The sequence below is a fragment of the Filicampus tigris genome, chromosome 8, assembly GCF_054856515.1.
Source record: "Filicampus tigris isolate MCC_2025a chromosome 8, RoL_Ftig_1.0, whole genome shotgun sequence".
NCBI lineage: Eukaryota > Metazoa > Chordata > Actinopteri > Syngnathiformes > Syngnathidae > Filicampus > Filicampus tigris.
Window position 1 is genome coordinate 3,082,728 of NC_141224.1, and position 10,706 is coordinate 3,093,433.

Here is a 10,706-nt window from a genome sequence, read left to right on the forward strand (position 1 = left end):
CTACTTGTTATCACGTTATGTTTTACAAGTACAACTAGAGTCTTATTTTTTGTTACTAAAAACAAATGAACGGCATTCCGCTTCATCTCAATGGGCAAAGATGAAATAAAGTCATCGACAACCGGATCATTTGTACAAATGTAGCTTCTGTGCACAAAGCTGGGGAACTACTGCTCTATGGCACTAAGGGGTACACAGTTTGGGAATTTTGAAGGGGTGGTCCACGGATCCCAAAAAGTGGACAACGCCCCCGTCAGAGGAAGTGGGGGGGGGGAGTGGGGGACACGCAAAGTGGGATGCGCACAGACGAGTGGGAAGCGGACGGTGACGTGGCGCGTTTTTGTGCGCAGGCTGCGCGTGTCGCAACAGATCCTCTCTTGGTCTCGGATGGCTGATCTGACTAATAGCGCTTGCGCATCGTGCTGGGTCACAGCCCCCGCGGGGGTCATAAATCACTCACAAAATTTCCAGCGCGCCATACGACACCAGCGCCAACCCCTGAGGCCTCCCCTCAGTGCGGCCTTTGAGCGTCAAAGTTCACGAGGCCCTCAGGCGGGAGGTGACGAGCGTCGCGACGCTAACCGGCGACGCTAACCGGGCAAGCTAAAGACTTGCTTTTGGGCAAAGGCCGCCATGAGCTGGTTTTGGTCCGGGCGCGATGACGACAGACGTCCAGGGGACGGGCGGGTCGGAAACTTGGAAGATTTGAATCTCCGGGACGGCCGAGAGCAAACATGAGGCAGCACCTGGAGAATCTTTACACAAACTTATGCAATACGCGCATTTTTCTTTTTGGTCACATGGAGGGCCGACTAGAAGCCTCATTCGTGTTTCCGCTAATGGTGGCCAGATGTATTTATTTACTCAACTGCTGATGGGGGTGATGGTTGGCGTGGGGGGGGGGGGGGCGGCGGGGGGTTGGGGGGGGGTCACTCTATTAAGGGGAAGGCCTTAGAGTAACATTCGGACTGCTCGTATTTTCACTTGTATGCTTGTCCAAGCTTTTTCGTATGACTTTCCAATTTAAATCACCAATCAATGACTTCATTTAATTAATATGACTATTTTCTGAAAACATGCTCATTTCTTCTCATACTGTCTTTTTTTTTTTTTTTATTGTCAAAAGCATGACTTTTCGCACGTAACAATTTTAGTTTTGTAATGTGGTGACTATTATAGTGTTCTCATAATTATGACTAGTTTATAACTCAAACTTAGTACTTGATTTTCATAATATTCCATGAAAACGTACACATTTCTCCTCAAAACGTCTTTCTCTGCTTTTATTTTCTTGTCTTAAATGTCAAGAAACGAGGCAGGCTGCGGAACAATTCATTTGTGGCAGGTTGGAGCGATCACGTCAGAGTCTCGTGGAATCGTCGACAGACGTCTTGAAAACGCCATAAAACGCAAGATCACCGCCAACAATTGAAATTTACAACACGTGGGAAGAATGCACACTAATTAATGTGAGAGACTATTTTGGTAGATGCTGCTGTTTTGGTTTGCGACAGAGTTGAAAGTTGTCTAGTAGCTATTGGAACAATAGTCGCTGCTGATGTGTTTTGATGAAATAAGTCCTTCTCAAAAAATCATTTTGGTGCTCCTGGGGGGAAAAAAAAAAAAAAAAAAAAGCAGACAGCCTTCTCCAATTCATTCCTCCTTGCAGGAGCATTTTTCTACTGGAATGGCGGAATATCCAAGGAATGGTAAAACATTTAGTCATCGGCAGGATTTACAATGGCAAGATCGCACGTCTGAGGACAGACAGCGGATGATATAAAGAGCATCATTGAGGCGGAGCGGCTTTCTTGGAGGTCCTCTTGTTGGTGGTCCAGAAAGTCGAACCGGGAAAGAAGACACGGCAACGAACGCACGACACACACCACGGAACATCCGTGGCGATGCAGCCAAGTTGAGATATGAGAGCTCATATCTTAAGCGGGGTTACTCAGAGGCGTCAAATCCAGGTCCAGAAAGTCAAATCCAGAAAGTCAGAAAGTGCTTCTACTCAACCGGGGAGCTTCCAAACCCGCGGGGAGCTCGTTGACCTGCCAGGCTGGACCGGATTCATGGCAGTTCCATTCATTTCAATGACGTAAGATGCTTTGAGACGCGAGCGCTGTGAGTTACAAGCGTGGTCACGGAACAAATTCGACTTGTATCTCAAGGCAGGGCTAAAACAACGGCGGCCATGTGGAGTGACTGGCTCTCGTCTCCTGCTCGCTCGGCTGTGCTGCAGTAGCACCGCAGACGCGTCAAGACCACAACTGAGTCCACTCACAAAGATTTGAAAATTTATCACCGCAGTCTGGTTTTGCAAACATGGCAGCCGGCCGCGGCGCGTATAAATATCACATGAAAGTATGCTGGCGTCCGGCCTTCTCACACTGTCTCTGTGTGCGGACTTGGACTCTCACTAGGCAACAATGTGTGCAAGTGTAGGAACGGTTAGAACACCTGTGTGTGCAACGTTGTCCTTATTGATTTTTTTTTTTTTTTTTTGATGATCTTGATCAAGTGACTTAATCTAAGAAACATATCTTAAAACGGAAGTAGAATAATGTATTATAATTTTTCAAAAGATTTTAAAAAAATTTATACAGTACATAACACGTGAATATAAAATAAAAAGTTGGGAAAAAATACTAGACAAAAATGCAACAAATAAAATGAAAAAATTGCAAAGTATTAGACAAATAGTAATAAGAATAAATTAAATAGAAATACAGTAAAAAAAACTGAAATATCAAAATAGAATTAAAAAAAGAGTACGAAAAAACAATGCAATGGAATGCCCTTAACAAAAAAAAAAAAAATTATATATATTTTTTAAAGTTCCAATTGTACTGCATTCGTCTTGATTTGACTCTATTTCTTCGTAGTCTGTTTTTAAATGAATCACTTGGTAATAACGCGGTTGAAAGTCGAGGAGGCGCCGACATTTGGCACGTTGTAGGCGACAAGCAGTCACCGGACTGCTGTGAAATCCAAGTCGAGGAGGCCTGAGAGGAGCAGAAGAATTTGCCGCGATGACGGACAAGCACACAAAAGGCGATGAAGAGAAAGGCGCCGGTCAGAGAAAAGACGGTGAAAGGCTACGGCCAGAGAAAACGCCGCAATGGCAGATTAGCGGGCGGCTGAAAGCGGGGGAGGTGCAAGGATTCATCCCGCTCAAATGGAGTCAATATCTGCTCCGTTCCGCTGCCGGGCTGCGTGTGCAGTCGGAGGCGAAAAGCGACCGACACTTTGACGCGCGGGTCTGCCACGCCGAGAGCGTTCACTGAGCGCACGGCGCGTTAGCTGACGATTGCCGTGTGCGATGAGGGAGGCTAATTGGCTCAACATGTCACCTTCTAATTCATCCAACAAACGGCCTTTGTTGAATATTCACGGGACAACAAACAACGTCGTGTACGAGTGTGTCGACAAAGATGTACGCTGCCGGCGCGCCGCTCCAAAGTTTGAGTTCACCCTGACCGACTATTTTGTGTTTTCAAAACGCTTTTTACCACGAGGACATTATATATCTATTAAACCTGTATTTCCCCAGGTCAGGATATTGAGAACAGATTCTTCTTTGAAAGCACAAAAAACCTCCAACTAGGAGACTGACAAACAGTAAACTGACTTTAACTTACTAAGAACAAATGAAAGAAAACAGACAAGCTAACTGACTAAAAAGCCGACTTGACTTCCAAACTAAACAACGAGAACTAACTAAAGAGCAAATAAACAAAAGTGAAGAAAATTTGCCCACAAAAGCTTGCTAAATAAACTGTCTTCCTACAAACTAATAAGCAACCAGACAGGCTAGCAAGCTAACCAACAGACCAAAACAAAAAAGCTGGCTAACTGATAGTTCAAGAACTCAATCGAACAAGCAAGCTAACCAACAAACACACAAGTGAGTACAACGCTTGGCAGATGTCACTTATTTGCAACAATGATTTGTGTGTGTGTGTGTGTGAAAATGGCTCAATATCGTAACGGAGAGGATAAAGAAGCCCGAAACGGCCAGCAGCTCAAGCCTTTGTGTGAGCATTTATCTTTGTGTACGGGCAGATTAGCAGGCCGAGTGCGCGCGGGTGAGGCCCGAGCAAGTGACGTGCGACAGGAGCCGCCTTTGCACACAAGAGGCGACGCGAGGCTGCAGAAAACACACAGGGAGGCCCCTATCACTTCAATCAATCCTGCGGCCCGGCCGCGCATATTCCCACACGCATTTGCATTTCATCACAATAACTTGATGCGAATTAGAAGGGCCGGGAAAGCAGGGCCCAACTGCGGGACTTCAATGGAACCCCAAAAGACAACAACCGCGCGATAAAAGCTGACTTTGGGATATTCTCTGCATTAAATAGGTACGGTGGAACATCAAAGGTCACACTGTTTTGCTCCAGCGCTGAAATCATTAAAAAAAATTGAACAAACCTATTCTCAGATCACACGCTCCGTTGTTCGTTTTACTCACGTTAACGTGTGAAAATAAGTTCACTTATACCAGTGAATGATTCAATAATTGTGGTATGGGTACCACCATAGCTACGTGGGTTCCCTCTAGTGGTACGCCAAAGAATCACTAAATTAAACGTCTCATTTCATATTTCACTAAGGATCCAACAACAGCTGAAAGGAAGCGTGAAGAGAAAAATCTTAGTGAATCCGACCCCCTTTCTCATCAATATTGTTCCAATAAGCTTATTTTTGTTTCTACTTCCAAATGATGACCTCAACATTGCTCGGACGATCGGAGAAAATCAATGAGAGACCGAGAAGCCAGAATCTTGTACAGCGCTTGCGTATAAAGTGCCAGCAAAATGGTGGAAAGAAAAGTCAAATCAACTGTACTAGACAATCTACGCACAAGTGCATACAAACACTGGGAAGACAAACGTAAAGCAGTAAATTTAAGACTCATTCTACATACTGTGACCAGATCATGTGTTTATATAATCAAAACGTTTTTCTGTCTCCCAGATTTGAGTGCAACGTTAACTGCTAGCATTAATATGATTTGTTTTTCCGGAGAGGAGGAACAATATATGACTGGGAGCGATGTCGAGCCATTGTGACCATGTCGAAGTATCCTTGAGCAAGAGACTGAACCCCCAGTTGCTCCTGATGCCGCGTCATCAGTAGGCAGATGGGGTACAGCGTCAAGCGCTTTTGAGTACCCAAGGTAGAAAAGCGCTATATAAGTGACAGCCCGTTTACCATTGACTGGGAGGACTCTTAAAATTGTCTACGTGTTGCTGCACCATTTGTGTTCAATTCATTGCTTACAAGGGTTCTGGCCCCACAACAGTTACTATTTAGCGCTAGTATTAAGCTAGCAGACTGAAAGGCTAAGCCGCGAGGTTGTTTTCAATACGCGTTTCTGTTTTCGGTTGAGTGTGGCAGTAAACCTCAAGTGGGAGTGACACTGAACAGGATCTTTTTTTTTTTTTTAAAGAATTGTTCCCCATTTGCCAAAGTGCTGATAACAGAGTTGAGTTACTGCCAACCCTACAGCGCTCATATCTCAAGTCTGCTCGCAAGTTCGCATAAAAGGGCATGTATCTTCAAGAAAGAAAGAAAATAAGGGTACATTTGAGTGACTCTTATCTGTGTCCATGAGTTATTTACCGATTATCAGCCAGAGCTGTTATTCAATTTGCATTGATAACACATCCACGTGTAACTCACACTCTAAACGGCTGTGATCTGATGAAGTCTCTGACCGGTCCTTCTTCGCTGGCTTCAAGTTACCAACGAAAAGCAGCACTCCTGAAAAGACGGAGAGGTCCAAACTCCCTGAGGCGCCTGTGCACAGCGTTCAAATATGGGGAAAGGGAGGAAAGGTTTATTCAACATGCAACGCGGGAGAAAGAATTTTTGGACCGTTGTGGAAATGTGTGCGTGTGTGTCGATAGCCAGAAATGGCGCGCTTCTTCGATGTCACATCCAGGGGTCTGCGAGAGGTTTGCACGCATCCGTTTCACATGCGAGACGTATCGTCTTGTCCGCTATCGCGTCCCAAGACCAACACGAGAGCATTTGGGAAAAATTCAAAGCCGATGTCGGCCTCTTCCTCTCTGCAGCCACTGGCCTGCGGGAGCTGAGTGCAAATGCAAATATTTGGGAATGGCTTTATTGGCATCAACTGGCCGGAGAGTCAACATGACCCCCGACCTTGCTGCGAACCCGCAAACGGCCCCCGCCGGCCTCTCCCACCCCACTGAGAAGGATTCAACAGGTTGGCTCCAACAATAAACTCTTTCACACAGGAAGCCCGCTCTCAAATACGAAAGGTGTCGCCGGGGAAAAGCGCGTGCGGCATAGCGCGCATATTTCACATCAGAGCCAGGCCAGTTAATAATACAAACGAGCGCTTTTGCCTCATAATGTCCACGTCAAAATTGACATTACGTGCCTGATCAAAACGCACTGAAGAGGAAAACTGAAAATCAAACATTTTTTTCCGATCAGCTGAGACTGGTCCCAGAAAGGCTTCGCTGAGCTGGACGCATGCGCGTTAACGTGAGCGACTAAAGTTGCTCCTCAAATGACCTTCTTGCTGAACAAAACTGCACCGCAAAGTGAAAAGGTTATTTGGAGCCTTGATAAGAGGACGACGCTCTTGTCCGCAATCTTTCAAGTTATCTGTGAGCACTCGGCTTCGTCTCTCGATCGCTTTGTCAAAGAATCCCAGTGACGCGACGAAAGCCGCCGGTTCAGAGAGGAGTCGGTCCAGATCAAATAAGGAACAACATGTGCAGGATCTTGTTGGCTTTTAATCTTGCAGCTCTCAGGGAGAAAAAAAAAAAAAAGAAAAAGAAAGGGGAGCTGGCGCAAAGCAGTCGGAGCGAGTGGAGCCTGAGATGCCAAAAACGGCGCGGGTGGGCCAGTCAAGGTAGCAAAACATGCGCGTGGAAGCTACGCTAACAGCTGTCCATTTGTATGAGAAACATCTGCCCATACGTTATCCAGACATTCATTTCGTCACGTCTTTAAGCGGGAAATCAACCCAAACATGTTTTTTTTCAAGAATATGTTCCCAGCAGGCCCACTAGTTGAAACACGGCATTCTGATAAATATTGCGTTTGTGGAATAGGAGTTAAGCAGCAAAATCCAGCCCTTTTTAGCCATCTCAGTGGGCGGCCATTTTGTCACTTCTGTTGACTGAAAATGACATCACAACTACCCGGGGCTCAGGTAACGACCAATCACGGCTCAGCTTCAGAAAAGCCCTGAGTAGTTGTGATGTCATTTTCAGTCGTCAGAAGTGACAAAATGGCCGCCCCTGGAGATGGCTAAAAACAAGTCGATTAACTCTTACTCCACAAACGCAATATTTATCAGAATGCCGCGTTTCAACTAGTGGGCTTGCATGGAACATAGTCTTGAAAATAATATGTTTGGGTTGACTTCCACTTTAAATGCGGAAATCATGACAATTTGGACCTGTGCTCACTCAGGCTTCCTACAGCAAGAAAGCTGAAAACAACAACACGAATTCTGTTTGAAAAGACAACTTTATAACATTCTCAATGTCCCACGTTGCCATTAAGCCTTTTCCCAATGGAAACCCGTCACGTCAAACGCAAGTCGAGTCAAGATAGCTTCCGCGTCGCGCTAAAAGGGAACAAAACCTGACCTGAACTGCCGTCAATCACGACTGATCAGGAGCGCTCAGTGACTAGCGTACGTGAGGTGAAAGTGTGGGAGGAGGCACACGAGCCGAAGAGCGCGCTGAAATTTGAACCCAGCCTCTGTTGGGAAAATTCAATTTACATGCCCTTGTTTCCATTAATAAACACTGCACACGGGCTCCGCGTACACAATTACAACTAATGCATTGCATGCATCAGCGGACAGAATTAGCTTCCTAAATGGTGTGTTTGGAATCATATTGAGTAGAGGCCACTTACAGTAGTTTACTTGGCCGGAGTGTTTCAAAAGGCAGAAAACACGGGTTGTACAAATTGTCCACATTACAACGCGTAGCCTGCCGAATCAGATGACGTGTTGGAAATGTTGAGTGTGGCTGTGAGCAAGCACGCCGCACTCCAAAGTGCTTTAGGGAGCATTTGTTACATAGGGCAAAATCTAAACATACACACCAATGAAGCGGATCCAAAAGGGATTTTTTTTTTTTTTTTTTCCTCCACCCCAGTTGGTATGCATGCGAGTTTGGTTTGTGGGAAAAAAAAAAAATCACTTCCCTGTTTTTAAGTGTTGTTGTCATGTCAACTCACAAAGTTGGGCAACACAGGCCGCACTCTCCACGTGAGCGCTCCGATCAGATGCGCCAACAAAAGGTGGTGATGATCATTCGGGTGACAACAACAAATAGAATGAAATATTTAGAGAACCGAGTAATCGTTTCGAGCCATTGTTTGTTCAACTTTTAAACTGTCCAAATCGTTTGCCTTTCGACAGCAAATGTTCTAACATTCCTGTAGTGCTCCATCAGGGCAGACTGATCATCTTTGCGGTTCATCCAAAGACGACATTGGCAAACACCTGTTTTGACTTTGAGAAACGAGGATCAACATTGTTGACGGTTTTCTGACAAATTAACCATCAATCGATGGAAAAAGTTGAATTCCTTAGGGGGAAAAAAAAAATCGGTTTCGGCCGTACAATGCGATTGCCGAGTTGAACTTGAAGCAGCGTCAACCAGGAAACCTTCCCATTCAGCAGTGTCGGTTTCAAAAGGTTAGGTGACTACAACAATCAAACATGTCATATTGCGGAATTATTTGCTTTTCTTCAATCATTAAAATTTGTGCAAAGCGCACTTCCTTGCCAATGTGGCAATTTTGTCAGCCAAAAGCAAACATCAACACGAATAAACACCAGTGAGAAAGTGGGATGTGGTCGACTATTTTTGAGAATGTTAGTCTTCAGTGTGCATGTGTGTGTGTGTGTGTGTGTGTTTGGGTCACCTGGGGGTCTCTGTTGCTGGGGTCACTGTAACTCCTCTAACCAGAGGCTCCTGTTGTTTGCAGTGGCTTCATTTCAGCAACTGTCACTTTGCATTTCCTGAATTAATGTCTTTTTTTTAACCCCATCGCCCCCCCCCACACACACACACACACTCTGAACACACACACAGAGGAGAGGGGGAGGGGGAGTGCATTTATAACTGGGTAGCAGAGACACAAGTCAGGCGGGCCTATTTTGGGTTGTCCAGCCTTCAATCAAGCAGGCAGTCAGTCAGTCAGGCAGGCAGGCGGGCGGACAGGGCGGCAGTGATACCAAGAGAACAATAGCACGCCGCCTGTTTATCTTCCTCCGGGCCGGCGCGAAGGGTTCTGCCTCCCGGTCCGGGTCGCAGTCACCCTGCCCCGCCTCCCTGCAGGAAAACAGTCGGGGACAAGAGGGAGAGTCCTCCCACCCACGGTCGGACACTTGACAAAGCTGGGGAGGGAATGCGCTTGCAGCCGCCAAACCCCCCCCCCCAGCTCGATGTCTATCTATACCACCAAGTACCTTTATCTTCTCTTGGCGTTACATGAAGGAATTCTGCATGTGTGTGTGTGGGGGGGGGGGGGGGGGGGGGGAAGTGTGCATGGGAGAGGAGACGCTGATATTGTTATCCATGAAGTCCAGATTTGAGGAGTGTGTTGTGGAGCTTAATGGTGCGTGTCATCGCTACGCAACCGCTGGGCAATGTTGGAGCAGCAGCGCCTCTGACGATTAGCGAGATTACAACATCTGCTCGAGCGGACCACAAAGACCAGGACCACAAGATCTGTCAATATGAATATCTAGTCGACGCCTTCACTGCTCAAACCATTTGGTCAACACGTTCATCTCATGAGCTGGAAAACCAAAGTGGAAACTACTGGAAAAAGATGACTACAAACTACTTGATTTACGGCGGCATTTCTTTTGTTTTGCGAAATGAATGGAAATGCTATGAATCCGTTCCAGCCCCCCCGCACACAAAAAAAAAACAACAAAATGTCATGTTTTAATTTGTGCATTTGCTTGAAAAAGTGTGCACGTTAGAAATCTTTGCACATTTTCCTGGAAGGTTTCGGGCACGCCAGTCAATAGTGAGCAATAGCCTCGTAAAAAGCAGGTGCACCTAAATGTTGTTGACAAAGCACACAAGAAGTCCAAGACCAGCGCAAGTATTTGGAAGCAGCTGAAAGAACCTCGCAGGACTCATTCAGTCAACTTCACCGAGCATGACTCAGCGGCAGAAGCGGGCTGAGGTTCTCGCAGCCAAAGCAAAGACTTGAACCTCTGCACAGACCCGAACATCAACAATGCGTCTCAAATGTTGCTTTTGTTAAAGCAGACAGTTGGCGAGAGTCCAAAACCAGACTCGGGGCTGTAATTACCAAACACTGACTGACTCAAGTAATCGGGTACTTGTGTAAGGTGAGACTCGAGTGCTTCCGGGTCATTTAAAAAAAAAAAAAAAAAGGGTTTCATTTTTTTCAGCATGGGTTAGCGAGAGTAAAACGTGACAGGAAAATGCCATCAATCTGGAAGCTGTAAATATATAGTAAAAAAAAAAATTTTTTTAAAAAAGAACTGACAAGTCCACACGAAGTACTGCAAACATCACAAATGTACATATCAGCCAGAGCCACTCAATTTGACTCACTTCACAATAAGCAGCAGTTAGGGACCCTCCACACAGAAAAAAAAAAAAAAAAAAAAAAAACAGTTTAGAAAAATAATATGGCTTCACGCTGTTTAA